This window comes from Schistocerca piceifrons, chromosome X (genome assembly GCF_021461385.2).
Source record: "Schistocerca piceifrons isolate TAMUIC-IGC-003096 chromosome X, iqSchPice1.1, whole genome shotgun sequence".
Classification (NCBI taxonomy): Eukaryota; Metazoa; Arthropoda; class Insecta; order Orthoptera; family Acrididae; genus Schistocerca; species Schistocerca piceifrons.
In genome coordinates, this window is record NC_060149.1 from 334,945,421 (window position 1) to 334,959,453 (window position 14,033).

At 42.5% G+C, this 14,033-nt stretch overlaps 1 pseudogene; it reads left to right on the forward strand.

The window, feature by feature from the left end:
• The first annotated feature begins 1,772 nt into the window (after positions 1-1,772).
• Positions 1,773-1,890, forward strand: LOC124723408 (annotated as a pseudogene).
• The last annotated feature ends 12,143 nt before the right edge of the window (positions 1,891-14,033 follow it).

A 14,033-nucleotide genomic window follows, 5' to 3' on the forward strand; every position in this document is an offset into this window, starting at 1 on the left:
ACGTTAAAGGTAAATTCTTGCTTTTCTTGCCGGGTCTCCACTCGTTAATGTACTGTCGCCACTTACTTGCGTCTCGGCCGTGTTTATTCTGACAGGTATTATGTTGATTTTCCCTTATTTCTTTCTGCAGTGCACCTGGGCTTTCTTTTATTAAAGCTAACTGAGCCGTTCCAATGTCATTAGCCGCCTGCCCTGTCCGTCTGCAAGCTGCGTTCGCTTTATTACGTTACTCATGCCCCTGTCGTTGAAGGGGTAAATCGTTTGCTATTCCGTACATGATATGGCTCTAATTATTTCCTGTTGTCAATAATATGTTTATTTGCTGGGGATTTTATTCGGTATCGTCGTTATACAGTTTATGTAAGGCCTGAAAATGTGGACACCTTACAATATTTCATCCGGGATTCCATCCAGTCCAGGGTTTTTGTCATCCCTCAGTTCGTGGATAGCTTCTTCAGCCTCTTGAAGGGAAGGAGCATCACCCATATTGTATTGAATGGGTTTTTGTGGTATTTTTGTAAAAACGTCCTTATGCACTTCTGAGTCTCTGCTCAGAAGTTCTTCAAAGTGCCGGTAGGTGTCGAGTCTTTAAAAAGTTGTGCACCATCTTTACATCGAAGGGGGTTTAGGCCTATTTTGGAGGGGCCATACAGCGCTTTTTTGGCAGTGAAGAAGGTTGTGGAGTTGTTGGTTGCTGTTAAATTTTTCATTTCGATTGATTTTGTAGTCCACCGGTTTCTGAGAGCTGTAGTGTTCCATAGAACAACAGGATTGGCATGGAGATAAGCTTGGTTTCCGTGAACTGAGTTTGGATCATTTTACCAGGCGTCGTAGGCATTTCTTTTCTTTTTTCTAACATGCTTTGAATTTCATCATAATTTTCGTCAAACCATTCTCGATGTTTTTTTTACGAGAATCCAGTTGATTCTTGGCAAGCCGAAAGCATGATGGTTTTCAGTATTGACCAGTGTTCTTCAACATTGTCAGAATACTCAGCATGCCACTTTTGCTTCACAGTATTCTGGACCTCTTTATCTTTTAGTCGTTCAATATTTAGCAGATGTTTTGCTTATTTCTTTTGCTTCCAGCGTTTGCGTGGCACTTGTAGTGTCATTAGTGAATGCACCATTCGATAATCTGTCCAGCAGTCATCAGCCTGAGCTACATTTCTTGTGATCCTCATATCATGTCGATCTCCTGGCCGCACAGTCACATAATCTATGAGATGCCAGTGTTTTGATCTTGGGTGTTGCCATGTGGTTATAAACTTATTTTTCTGTCGAGAGAGAGTGTTTGTAATGACGAGATCGTGTTCTGAGCACTTAGACAGAAGAAGGGTTGCATTGGAGTTACCATTGCCTATACCCTCCTTACCAATGATACCTTTCCATAGGGCATTGTCTCTGCCAACTCTTGCGTTGAAATCACATAGTAGAATAATTTTATCTCATCGTGGTATGATTCATAAGAATCGGTCTAGTTGGATGCAGAACTTATCCTTTTTATCATACTTTGTGTCAAGAATTGGTGCATATGCACTAATTATAGTAGCTTTTTGGTTAAAGTATGTGAGATAAAACTCTGTCTGACTTGTTAATAACAGTTTTGGACATCAAGCTTTTTGGTTGTTCATGAGTTTGAGATGGAGGGTCGTAAGTCTTCCATTTATTCCAGAGAGTAGTTCCTCTAGATCATCGAAAAGCTGATTCCTCTCAGCAAACCCAACCCCATGGATACAAGGCTATTTTCATCTTTCCCTTTCCAGTAAAAAATGCAACGGCCTTGCCACAGTGGATACACTGGTTCCCGTCAGATCACCAAAGTTAAGCGCTGTCGGGCGTGGCCGGCACTTGAATGGGTGACCATTCGGGCCGCCATACGCTGTTGTCATTTTTCGGGGTGCACTCAGCCTCGTGATACCACCTGAGGAGCTACTCAACGGAACAGTAACAGCTCCGGTCAAAGTAAACCATTGTAACGATCGGAAGAAAGTGTGCTGACCACACGCCCCTCCTATACGCATTCTCAGCTCAGGATGATAAGGTGGTCGAACGGTCCCGACGGGCCACTTGAGGCCTGAAGACGGAGTGCAGTGACTGCTTTCCAGTAGAAAATGTAGCCTCCACATTGTTCTTTTAGTTGACTCTCGCCCGGAAGTCTTGTTGCTCTGAGGGCAGCATTATCGATGTCATATCTTTTTACGAGGTGCATTCAAGTTCTAAGGCCTCCGATTTTTTTTCTAATTAACTACTCACCCGAAATCGATGAAACTGGCCTTACTTCTCGACGAAATCGCCCTGCAGACGTACACATTTTTCACAAAGCTGACGCCATGATTCCATGGCAGCGGCGAAGGCTTCTTGAGGAGTCTGCTTTGACCACTGGAAAATCGCTGAGGCAATAGCAGCACGGCTGGTGAATGTGCGGCCACGGAGAGAGTCTTTCATTGTTGGAAAAAGCCAAAAGTCACTAGGAGCCAGGTCAGGTGAGTAGGGAGCATGAGGAATCACTTCAAAGTTGTTATCACGAAGAAACTGTTGCGTAACGTCAGCTCGATGTGCGGGTGCGTTGTCTTGGTGAAACAGCACACGCGCAGCCCTTCCCGGACGTTTTTGTTGCAGTGCAGGAAGGAATTTGTTCTTCAAAATATTTTCGTAGGATGCACCTGTTACCGTAGTGCCCTTTGGAACGCAATGGGTAAGGATTACGCCCTCGCTGTCCCAGAACATGGACACCATCATTTTTTCAGCACTGGCGGTTACCCGAAATTTTTTTGGTGGCGGTGAATCTGTGTGCTTCCATTGAGCTGACTGGCGCTTTGTTTCTGGATTGAAAAATGGCATCCACGTCTCATCCATTGTCACAACTGACGAAAAGAAAGTCCCATTCATGCTGTCGTTGCGCGTCAACATTGCTTGGCAACATGCCACACAGGCAGCCATGTGGTCGTCCGTCAGCATTCGTGGCACCTGCCTGGATGAAACTTTTCGCATTTTCAGGTCGTCATGCAGGATTGTGTGCACAGAACCCACAGAAAAGCCAACTCTGGAGGCGATCTGTTCAACAGTCATTCGGCGATCCCCCAAAACAATTCCCTCCACTTTCTCGATCATGTCGTCAGACCGACTTGTGCAAGCCCGAGGTTGTTTCGGTTTGTTGTCACACGATGTTCTGCCTTCATTAAACTGTCACACCCACGAACGCACTTTCGACACATCCATAACTCCATCATCACATGTCTCCTTCAACTGTCGATGAATTTCAATTGGTTTCACACCAGGCAAATTCAGAAAACGAATGATTGCACGCTGTTCAAGTAAGGAAAACGTCGCCATTTTAAGTACAGTATTTAAAACAGTTCTCATTCTCGCCGCTGGTGGTAAAATTCCATTTGCCGTACGGTGCTGCCATCTCTGGGACGTATTGACAATGAACGCGGCCTCATTTTAAAACAATGCGCACGTTTCTATCTCTTTCCAGTCTGGAGAAAAAAAATCGGAGGCCTTAGAACTTGAATGCACCTCGTAGTTCACGTGCCGCAGTAGCTATTCTTCGTTTTGGTCGGTTGCTTTTGTCTAATTCAATGAGAGTTCGAACATTCCAGGCAGAAATGTTTAAGTTTTGTTTCTTCTTTTTGTTTCGATTGCATATGGTGTGCTCTTTAGATGAGACCTTCCAGTCAAGTAGTTGGTTTGTTAGGCTGATTATGTTTAGGGCACACTTTCCAGCCCCACTCCCCATGCGGGGTGAGCAGAGTGGGTCCAGAGTAGGCCTTCTCAGCCACAGGTGCAGCACACGAGTTACTCTACAGCCTCCTCGAGTAAAACGGAGATCACACATCTGACGCCTACGTGCTGGTTTGTCACTAAGAGCTTCCAGATTGCACAGTCCTGCTCCCGTCGTAACTTGCGTATTGCCACAGGACTTTCTATATTGGACTGGTGGTATAGTCCTCTAATAGACGCCTGTACATGTGTTTTTTAACGTGTAAATGTTCCTGCACAACAACATCAACCACACAGTCCTGACAGCTTTATAATCTTGTCCCAGTGGCATAGTGACTACGACGACTGGAGACACAAAAACTGCTGAGGCTTTTCTGGCCCCTGGGACAGGGTGTGGTGGAAGGCAGGAGGGATGGGTGAGGAAAAGAAAGAAAGTCAGGTCGTTATAAGGAACACTTGGTCTGGCTCCTCTGCTGAGATCTGTCTGGTTAGGTTGGACCTGCCAGTAGTTACGCTACCGCCGGCATAGCTCCCAGCTTCACCGGAGCACACAAATCCTCCAGCCGGCATGGACCGTGCTACGGTAAGGCGGGGGCCTCCTGTGAGAGAGGAATAACTAATTCAGGTTACCATCCATTCAGAAAGCTGTTGCACTCAGTGACTGTTATATTGACTTGTAAATTATAGATTGCAGCGATCAGTCGTCCTTTTTAAATTTTATTGTGCAGATCTAGATTTCGGCTAGAAGCTAGCCATTCTCAATGCACTATTATTTTCGCTCAATGCATGTGATGCCTGTTGGTCGGGCTTCATCCACAGTTCTTTGAGAATGGCTAGCTCCTATCCGAAATCTAGATCTGCGCAATAAAATTTAAAAAGGATGACTGATCGCTGCAATGTATGATCTACAAGAGAATAACTAATTTTTATGGAAACAGTTTCTTCTTTTATAAACGAAGACATCGGCACCCGCTGGTATCGTAGTATTGCTAAAGCGTCACGGATTTGATTATTTTACATATATTATCTGGTCCAGATTTCTCCCCACTATTAAGTGATTGTAGTTGCTTTTCCATTCCGCGATCAATTACCTCAATATATAATATTTGGCGTTGGTGCAATGACTGAAACGTGGGGCCGTATGAGGATCTTTTGCGGTGAAGCAGTTTCGGAAGATTAAATTCAGTATTTCGGCCTTCTCACTACCATCTTTCGTTTCGATGTCGGTTTATCTACCGAGTGACTGAACAGATGATTTCAATCCACTTACTGATTTTACGTAAGACTACAACTTCTTAGAATTTTTAGTGATACCGAACGGCAAAATTTTCTTTTCAAAGTAATAGAATGTTTCTCTCATTGCTTTCCTTAGGCTCATTTTTGCTCTGTTCAGCTTTTATTTGATAGCTAGACTTTGATCTCTCTTAAATCTATGATGAAGCTCAATTTGTTAACGTAACAACTTCCTAATAGCTGTTCAATTATCCATTTGTGCTCCAGAGCGTTGTCCTCACCACTGAATATTTGATGTCGACTACTTATGTACTCTGTCACCCTTGCAAAACAAAGATATTTTCCTACCTTTCTTGACAGCTCTTACAATACCCGCTGTCAATGATGCTACCACAGCCTTATGATTACCGATGCCTTACTCTAAGTTAACTGACTTCAAACGTTTCGGTTTTCTTTATTGCGAGGCGCCTTAAGACGTTGCCCTCACGAGTTGGCTCTCTATCTATCTCCTCGAACTAGTTTTCAGTCATTCAGAATAATGTCACACGAATACTTGTCTCTTGCACCAGTTTTGGTCGTATGATTCTCCCATTCAGGTTGAAGCCTCCAACTATAAGAATAACATGTACTGGAAACTTAATCACGAAATTCTGCAAGTTCACTCTGAATCACTCTGCCACTCCTGGCCTAGCTGGTGTATAAAAGCATCCGATTATCATGTTTCACCCACCTATGATGCTGAACTTTACCCATTATTGCACATTTTTAATCCGTAATTACCTTGAGAGATATTATCGAATTCTTTACTGCAATAAATTCGGCGCCACCATTAGCGTGTAGCCTGTGCTTACGATAAATATTCCAATCGGCATTTGGGATTTCGTTGTTATTTATTTACTTCTGTTCCAACTAACTTTCTGTTCCTAATACTTTATGGGCATTATTACCTTTAATAAGCGATACTAATCTTAGGATTTTACCGCGGATGCTACAGCAGTTTACTGAAGTAATTTTAACGTTTTAGTTTCCAAACTGTGAGGATGACCCATCTCTGAGAATAATGTGGCTGTTCTATGTTCGATTTCGGCACGTAGTTCATCACTGTTCACCAGGGGGCGGGGGATTCCTTTAACCTAAAAATCTTCGATGTGATGGCCCAGCGTACTCCTCTAGCCTAGTATCCGTTTTCTAAATGTAGTGAACCCCCAGGGGTCCTGCAACCTCCATCCAATTGCGGAAATAGAGGAATTCGTATCCTATATCGTCGCAGAATCCCCTGAGTCCCTGTTTTAAACCTCCCACTCTGTTCCAAATCAGAGGACCCCAATCGACTCTGGATATGATGTTACGAACAGTGATCTTAGCCTGCATTCCACGTGCAATGCTGTCTGCCTTCATGAAGTCAGTCAGCTCCCGTAAGGAACCGAGATTGGCCTCATAACCCATGCAACAGGCGCCGACGTGAGCCAGGATTTGCAGCCGTACGCACCCAGTACGTTCGACAGTCACCGGCAGAGCCTCATCCACGTCTCCTCCTGGCAAACATACAGAGTGCAAACTGGCGTGATTTCCAAACCTGCTTGCTATTTCCCTGAGGGACTCTCTTCACACTTAATATTGAAGTTCCCAGAGATTAGTATGAGCATTCTCTGCTCTTGTCCGGACTGGACAGGAAAATCGGCCACTATCCCATCAAGAGAGGCATCCTGGGTCGAGTCAGAGGTGTTATCAGCGGTAGGTAGCACCTCATACCTGTTGATAAGGCGTAAGTATCGGGCCATGTGGCTACTTGCCACTTTCGTCCGACAACCAGAGCTGGGCGAAGTCACAACTGTCCAACATTCATCCACGATTGGAGACATGAAGTCAGATGTTGCGTATCGAAAGATGCAGCGATAAGGGAGTTACGAAGTGATTCCAACGGCACCAAAGACGTCGCAGGTTTCGTCACTGGAGCCCTGAAGTCTTTGTAGTTTTCATCAGTAGTCTGAAACCTGGTGAACGTGGCCAGCACAGCTTCCTCCAGTTTCCTGACAGCGACCAGTTCCCCTTGTGTCTGCGCACTACAAGCAGATTCCCTACCCATGTTGTACTCAGTAAAAAAAAATTCAGAAAATATCAAAAATAATAAGAAAGCAGTTCGGACTAACTGAGAAAGAGCAAACCGTCCTCACTAAGATATAAAATTACCCGACTGTGGTACTACTGAAGTAAGGACATACACAAAATATAAAGGAGAAGAGTAAACAAACTCTAAAATCCGCTCCGCAGGGTTCACAGTCTACACTAAGGTGCCAAAGTCCGCAAACTCTTAAAAAAAATTACACTGATGAAAACAATGCCTAGTAAGTGGATAAAGGAGGGAAAAAAACCCACCATGGTTTAATAACGAAATTCGGCAGATGCTGAGGAAGCAGAGGCAGTTGCACTCTCGGTTCAAAACCGAACACACAAATGACAAACGAAGATTATAAGAGATTCGGGCGTCTGTGAAAAAATCTATGAGCGAAGCATGCAACGACTACCACCGTCACACCTTAGCAAAAGATCTAGCAGAGAATCCGAGGAAATTCTGGTCTTATGTAAGATCTCTAAGTGGTCTGAGGCTTCCATTCAGTCACTTGTTGGCCAGTCTGGTATGGCAAATGCAAATAGGAAAACGAAAGCCGAATTTTTAAATTTCGTTCACACTGGAGAATCGTACAAACATACCGTCATTTGACCATCGGACAGGCTCGCGTATGGACGACATAGTAATAAGCATCCCTAGCGTAGGGAAACAACTGAAAGATTCGAAAGTAGACAAATCACCAGGTCCGGATGGAATCCCAGTTCAGTTTTACAAAGAGTACTCTACGGCATTGGCCCCTTACCCAGCTTGCATTTATCGTGATTCCCTTGCCCAATAGAAAGTCCCAGTCGACTGGGAAAAGGCGCAGGTGACTCCAGTATATAAGAGGCGTAAAAGAACGGACCCACCGAATTACGGACCAATATCGCTAACTTCTGTTTGCTGCAGAATCCTTGAATATATTCTCAACTTGAATATAACAAATTTTCTTGATAGTGAGAAATTTATGCCCACGATTCAGCATGGTTTTAGAAAGCATTGCTCCCACGAAACTCTGCTTGCCCTTTTCTCGCATAATATACTGCGAACTACGAATGAAGGGCAACAGGCAGATTCCATATTTCTAGATTTACGGAAAGCATTTGACACGGTGGCCCGTTGTAGGTTGCTAACAAAGGTACGAGGATATGGAATAACTTCACAGATACGTGAGTGCTTCGAAGACTTCTTAAGTAATAGAGCCCCGTATCTTGTCCTCGACGGTGAGTGTTCATCAGAGACAAGGTTATCGTTAGGAGTGCCCCAGGGAAGGACAACTGTTGTTCTCTACATACATAAATGATTTGGCGGACTGGATGGGAAGCAATCTGCGGTTGTTTGCTGATGATGCTTTGGTATACGGCAAGGTATCGAAGTTGAGTGACTGTAAGAAGATACAAGAGGACTTAGACAAAATTTCCAGTAGGTGTGATGAATGTGGGAAAATGTAAACCAATGCGCAGTAGTAGGATGATCAAATCTATAAAGTTCGGATACAATATTACTAGTGTCGTGCTTGACACAGTGAAATCGTTTAAATATCTGGGCGTAACTTTGAAAAGCGATATGAGATACAACGAGGATGTGAGAACTGTGGTAGGGAAGGCAAAGGGTCGACTTCGGTTTTTTGAGAGAATTTTAGGAAATAATGGTTCAGCTATAAAGGAAACCGCATTTAGGACGCTGGTGCCACCTACTCTTGAGTACTTCTCGAGTGTTTTGGTTCCGTATCTGGTCGGATTGAAAGAAGACATGGAAGCAATTAAGATGCGGGCTGCTATATTTGTTACTGGTAGGTTCGAACAACACGTAAGTGTTCAGGAGATGCTTCAGGAATTCAAATGGGAAGCTCTGGAGGTAAGGCGACGTTCTTATCGAGAAACACTAGAGTAACAATTTAGAGAACTGGCATTTGGCGCTGACTGCCGAACCATTCTACTGCCGCCAACATACATTGCGCGTAAGGACCACGAAGATAAGATGCGAGAAATTAGGGCTCGTGCGAAGGCATATAGACATTCGTTTTTCCGTCGCTCCATTTGCGAGTGGAACAGGGAAGGAAATGACTAGTTGCGGTATAGGGCACCCTCTGCCACGCACCGTAAGGTGGTTTGCGGAGTATCTATGTAGATGTAGATGTATCAGCTCTTCATTGGGAATTCAGCTCACACGAAAGTTAAAACACAATATTAATACGCAGGGTCTTAGAAAACGTAAATAAGTACTAGCCAGTCAGATAAAAACATAGGTAATATTCACTTCTGACAGAATCTCCTGAGAAAAATATTATATTAAACGTTTTATATTAACTCAAATTTTTGTTGCTGCTGTTGCTGCTGGCCGGTTCCCCTGTTGAGTCATGATGTGGGCAGCCATCGGGTATGGTTTAGGATCACCGCTGTTAGCGGTTGAGGGAACTCTGGCGGCACAACGGTACGTCGATGACATTCTGAGGCCTCGTGCACCACCTTTGCAGTTACGCTACCAAAAATACGGTTCGATAGTTTTGGTGCACTACATTACTGATGTAGCAAATGTTAGGTTTGCCGATAGGATTGGTAACATTGGTAAGGAATGAATCATAAAGGAATGTGTGAGAGGGAAACAGGGTGCCGAAAGTTTCTCTTCATTTTGTTTCGCACATAATTAGAACTCCATATCTTTCAGTGTTAGTCCTTTGAGTACTTTATATCCTTGCAAAACATAAACTGAATTTTATAAGTCATAAAATTTAGTTGATCATGCAAATTTCGCATTTGTATGTAACCAAAGCAGTCACTTTTGATACAAGCACAAACATTAATAAAATCTGCATTTCATTCTTGTTATTTGTACTCAATAGAATATTCCCCATCATGATGACAGGCAAAAGTCTGCCGTTATTACTGATAAGTGAGAAAGTTGTTTACAAATAACAGAAGAATGTTTTATATGAACTTGACGAAGTGATGTTTGATATGTTTCTGTTTTACCTTTCCTTTAGTTTTACCCTTTTTTGTTTGTGAATTACGTTTTCTAGAATTGTATAATAAATGTGTATAGCTTTTTTATTGTTACCAGAAGAACCCTTTGTTTCACGTTACAAATCAACAATTTTCGAATGCAACCTGACTTAAATATTGATAATTTCAATTTTGTTATAAATACTGTTAATTTTTAAGTGACAGACAGGAGGATAAGTATGTAGAACGAAAATGTTCTCTAGGTCATGTGGCCCTTTATATATCCTCACTCAGCATCTGGAAGATTAACCGCTTCTGGTTTCTATGGGAATCTAGTAAGACACTGATAGCATACGAAAAATGCGATCGAAATGAGGCGACACCCGATAGGTATGCAACACCCATAACATACAAGTAATGCGGCTATGATATCAGCTGACCAAAGCTGCTAGGAAAACTACTGTAGTCTCCTCTTACTTATGATAGAGCACAGTAACCTGCAATAGTTATACAACTCTAGTTAACTCTTATAGAACAGTATCGTGGTCCCATTATTCAGCAGGCAAATGCTCTTCCACAGATGGGACGTGTCTTTATCAACTGCCTACATTCTGGCCAGCGAAGTCCCCACACCTACCCCGACAGGACATATGTATTTGAATCTACATTAATACCTGACGGCGTGAAGCAGAGTGTGCATCTGGTACCACTACCTGATATCCCCGTCCTTGTTCCACTCACGAATGGTGCGTGGGAAGAGTGATTATCGGTAACCCCTACAATACTTTTAATTTTTCTAATTTTTTCACCGTGGTCGTTTAGTGTGATGTATGATGGAGGATCTAATACGCTGTCCGACTCTTTCCGAAAAGTAATCCCTCGAACTTTCAGTTGTAAACCTCTCTGTGATACACTGTGCATCTCTTGCAGCGTCTACCACTGTAATTTGTTGAGAATCTCGGCAACGCTCTTGCGTCAACTAAACGATCCCGTGACGAAACGGACCACTTTTTGTTGGGTCTTCTCTGTCTTCTATCAGTGCTACCTAAGAAGGGTCCCAGATTGATGACAGTAGTCAAGAACTGGTCGAACAGGCATCTTGTAAGCAACTTCTTTCTTGAATGAGTTACATTTCCTTAACATTCTCCCTATGAATCTGAGTCTGGCGTCTGCTTTTCCTACTGTTTCTTTTATCCGCTCATTCCACTTAAGGTCACTCTGGATGGCTACTCCTAGACATTTAATTGTATATATTGTTTTACGCAATTTGTCATCAGTGGTGTAGGTGTATAGTAATGGATATATTTTTCTATATGTCCGCAATATCTTACATTTATTAACGTTGAGGGTCAACTGCCAGGAACTGAACCATTCATCAATCTTCTGTAGATCATTCTTCAAATCGATACTACCTTTTGCGTTGCTACTTTCTCATAGAATACTGCATCATCTGTGAAAGTCTTAAGTAGCTTCCGACGCTTTCTACTAGATCATTTGTATAGATTGTAAACAGTAACGGCCACATCTCACTTCCTTGGGGTATGGGGAATTTACCTTTATACCTGTGGATTTTGTTCCGTTAAGAGCTACGTGTTGAGTTCTATCTACAAGGAATTCTTGAATCCAGTAATCTGGTCTGATAATAGCTATACGGCAGTGCGGGGCGGTGTCAAGAGCCTTCCTGAAATCAAGAAATACGGTATCAGCCTGAGCGCTGTTGTCTACAGTTTTATGGATCTCAGGAATGAAGACAGCAAGCTGAGTGTCGCAAGGTCTCTGATAGTGGAACCCATGAATTTTTGTAGAGGAGAAATCGTCATAATTCTTGAGCATAAAACATGTCCCAAAATTCTGCAATAGATTGACTTCAACGCTAGAGGTCTACAATTTTGTTCTTCTGTGCAACGGTCTACAATTTTGTTCTCCTGTGCAACGACCCTTCCTCGATAACAGGAATGTCCTGAGGTTTTATTCCAGTTCCTAGGTTCCCCTTCCTTACTCCACAGAAGTACAATAAACTTCTGGTAGGAGAGAAGCAAGTTCTTGCGCATATTTTAAGTTTTGACTTCCCATGAATGTGTTAAGAAACTCTTTTTATATGTAGCGATTTTCTAACATGGCTATTAAAAGATGGTGGATCTTTCCCATCCATTAAGAACTTACTCCGAACATAATTTACTAAGGCACATTGAATAATTCCTTCAATTTTTTTTCATTTGTGCTCCACATCTTCGTTCTTAGCAGTGAATACTTGTTGCTGACTACTCCGATACTCTGCAATTTGTATCCTGTTATTCTTGCAAAGCAAAAATATTTTCCCACCTTTCTTGGCATTACTTATAATACCCGTAGCCATAGCTTCTATCACGACCTTATGATTACTTAAACCTTCCTCTACGTAAACTGATTCGTTAAGTTCAGAGTCTTTTCCTAGCTAGGAGGTCTAAGAAGTTTGGATCTGGAGGTGATCCTCTAATTATCTGCTCGAAGTAATTTTCGGACAAGACATTCAGAGTAATTTCACTCGAATTCCTGTGTCTGGCACCAGTTTTTAAAGCGTGACTCTTCCAGTCTATACCTGGAAAATTGAAGTCGCTCCATATTACAATGACCAGGAAAGTTATTAACAATATTCGGCAAGTTCTCTCTGGAGCACTCCACCACTACAGTTCGTGACGCAGGCGACCTGCAGAAGCATCTGATTACCATTTTGGCCTATTTTGATGCTTAGCTTGACACAGATTAATTCACATTCGGAATCCGTAATAACCTCGATAGATATTACGGAATTATTTGCTGCAATAAATACGCCACCACCATTGGCAACTAAGGACCAACTCGGTGCCAGCACCAATATCATCCTATTAAGGTTACGTGACAACAGTTGTGGACCAACTTACCTCAGAGGAGCGTACAGCGACTTTGACTCCCTTCCCAACCGAATCAGCGCATGCATCCAGGCCAGAGGGCGTGCTCCGTCAGACTGACAGGTGGGCTCAGACTGCTAAGTTCTTTTTAAATTTCACTCTGTTTTGTGATCCATGAAATAGCATCACACACCCTCTCAACCAGTAGTGTTTCTTTTTGTTTTATCCTTCTGTCTGCTTAAATCTTTTGGTTAGGCAGCGTACTTATAGCAGTAGATTTGTCTTAGAAATTTATAAAACTGTACACCAAGCGCAGGAGTGATCGGCAGAATTCCTATCTTGAAACTGGAGAACGTTTAGGGCAGAGCATTGGACCTAGAGGATTGTGTGTCTATGAACACATGATGTTTTTTGATCGGTACTTCAGTCCAATGTCAGATTTCAGAATAACGAGAAGGAATGCTCACTAGAAACGGCCATAAGCAGGTTCCGCCATTTCCTGCAGTTGTTGTTTTTGCTAGATACGAGGTTGTGTTCTGTGCAGCATTAGTAAGTATTTCGAGTTCTACGTACTTAAGTGCTGTATAATATATAAAAGCTATCTGGAATATTTCGTTAACTCTTCCGTTACAGAATTTTATGGCAAGTAAAATTCTATATATTTCTGACACTAGTTATATAACGTGTGGACGGTTAAGCCATAATTCGTCGGTCATACACAATCTTGTACCTTCAAGCAGAAGAAGATCTTTTGGCATGGAACATGTGATACTTGTGAATTATCTGAGTTTTGGTAGAGTGTTAACAATTCTACCTCGCTTGAAAATGGTAATTTGTGTAAGATTCCAATAGCTTGAATTTCAAGACGTATTTAACCTGTAACTGGTGTCGGATAACACTTCTTAATTTGACTTTTCTTACTAATTATTTGTGTGTAGTAGAGTAGTAATGTAAGAGACAGACGACTAAATAGAAACCTGGCAATATTTTCGTGAATGCGATCCTTTTAAATTTCAGTAGAATATTTGTTGCTGCGGACATGAACATTTCTACCTTGGCACGTGCTTTCGCATTTCGAAAAAGGTTCATTTTCTGGAGTAATTTCAGAAAAGACTGCTGTACATAAAAAGTGAATACCGTAATTTAAAAATGGAAT